A 2,564-nucleotide genomic window follows, 5' to 3' on the forward strand; every position below is an offset into this window, starting at 1 on the left:
CCCTATGAGTCCATGGTTGCTGTCCCACTGCCATTTAAGTCCAGGGGTGCTGTTGCCTGCCTATGTAATTATCCAGGGTTGCTGCCTATGCTGTATAAGACCAGGGGTGTTGCCTATCTGCTGTATAAATCCAGAGGCACTGCCATATAATTCCAGAGGTGCTGCTGTATTTGATCCTAGCTTTAAAATAAAACCTAGAGCAGAATATCAAACAAGCTTCAACATCACAACCAGATTTATGTAAACATATAGCCGCAAAGTTAGAAATGGAAATTGCAATTTTGACAAAGAGTTTTTTTAATAAAGTGAAGAGAGACCACATTTGTGGCCAAAGTCAGTCAGACTCAGAAGAGACAATCATAATCCAGTGGAACGTGACATGGCAACATCTACTACTTAATTTTCTCTGGCAACTGCCGGAGAAAACTAGATTCTCTAAACACACCTATGTCTTTATCTCTGCCATATAATTCCAGGGGTGCCCATTCTGAACCCGTTTATCTCTAGTAGATATATATTCTAGTGTGCACTGTGTACCCAGCATTAGAGAGAGGTTCTTCTCAATTATTTCATGTTAGAGACTCAAATGAATGGCTCCATTTAGTCAATCTTAATTTTGATTTATTATTAATGTTCCACATTTTGGGATTATTTACAAGATGCACATTTGTTGTACAGGGTACTTTTCCTTTATTTTGTAAATGTTTTCTCCTTAATAATTGTACAATATAAGGGCTACATAGGGTTATCGCAAGACCTCGTGGTGTTAGAAGAACAGAGTTTCAGAGATCTTACTTTTCATCAGCTTTCCATTGCACTGCAGCACTAGATGGGCCAGGAGTTCATGTGACGCACAAACAGTTACTGAATAAGGCCCAGTATGGAGTCTCATGGTGGCTTACAGCCAGGAAGAAATCTGGCTTGCCAGACTGAGGCATTCTGTGGGAAAAGAGGTTAGCATTGCTTCCTCCCACAGTCCTACTTGTAGTATGAAAAGAGTTTAGACTGTGGAGTGGTAATCTCCACTAGGGCTTGGGCTGAATTACAAAAAAAATCACTGCACGGTCCTGCTTAGTACTGTACCGAACCCACCCGAACTCAACTTGCCCCATCCAGGGTTGCTGTGGGGGCTCAGGAGAGGCTGATAAAACATCTGCTGTGCTGCTTTCTTTAAAAAAAAATGAATAAAATAAACAAGACACACAGGTGTGCTCACATGCATGTAACTGGGACACACAGGTATGCTCACATATGTGTTACTGGGAGCTGAGAAAAATGAAATGAAGGCTTCTGTCACAAAATATAAAAATTAAAATGCAATTAAAAATTTAAAAAAAGAAACCCACGAGATTTTTAAAAAAAATAAGTCTCCACACTACGTGGATGGGAAAATATAAAATCTTGATCCTGTGGTATACACCAGTTTATTTTCATCCCAGCATTAAATCCAAGATTATCCTAATTCCTTAAAATGGAGAAGGGGGTACAAATTAGGAGGCTTTGGCCCCTAGTTTTTCAGTTTGTCCAGTAATGTGGTAATTATACATTTGCTTGGTTAAAGCCCTTTCTGTTCCATACCAATATAGGAGTGGAATTGAAAGCTTGTATGTTGTTCCTGATTGTGTGTGCCTCTCTAATTTTTAATCACCTTCTTGACACTGTCCTCTTCCTCTTGTCTCTTCTCATAATGTAAAAAGTCATCAAATATGGAGGTGGTATGTTTGTAGCTAGCTATGATTCGAAGAACCTTTTCCAGGGGGACCACCTGTCGCTGAAATTATGGGTTTATTAAACTGTGCATGTCCTGTTTCGACAACATAAGGGTGAGTGGGAGGGCCCCAGGACAATTCCATCTTGCACCTCATTTCTTTTGCATTATGTGATCTTTGGGGTCTAGTTGTTAAAACTGCCATCCTGTCTGAAACTGCAGTGCCACTCCGAGATGGGCCATGAGTTTGTGCCACAGACTTGTGTCGCTAACTTAGTCATCCAGCTACCTCGGTGAAACATTTTGGCCTAAAAATAATATTGTGAGGTGTGAGGTGTTCAGAATAGACTGGAAATGAGTGGAAATAAATGTTATTGAGATTAATAATACTGTAGGATCAAAAATGCCCCCAAATTCTGTGATTTTAGCTGTTTTTATGTTTGTTTGTTTGTTTGTTTGTTTATTTGTTTTAAATCCAGATCCAAAACCAAAACTAGAAAGGGTGGTTTTGGCAAAACCAATTCAGATACAAAACAAAAACAAAAAACCTGAAAAGTGTTCACCGCACATCTCTACTTAATACAGTATGTTTACCTTTAGATCTAGGCTTCAGCACCACAAATGACCTGTGAACCATATAACAAGATCTTACTCCTGACAGAAACTCTGGTCCAAACAGGTCTGCATGTGAAAGACTAAAATACTCCAGACCATAGGTGTTTCTACAATGGGTGCAGTGTGTGCGGTGCACACGGGCACCTGAGTGTTATTCTATACAAAACTTCAGACTGTAACAATCATAATAAATGTTTCTGTGCTAACAGATTACTTTGAATACTAACTAATAGCCAGGACC

The sequence above is a fragment of the Pseudophryne corroboree genome, chromosome 10 (assembly GCF_028390025.1).
Source record: "Pseudophryne corroboree isolate aPseCor3 chromosome 10, aPseCor3.hap2, whole genome shotgun sequence".
Taxonomy (NCBI): domain Eukaryota; kingdom Metazoa; phylum Chordata; class Amphibia; order Anura; family Myobatrachidae; genus Pseudophryne; species Pseudophryne corroboree.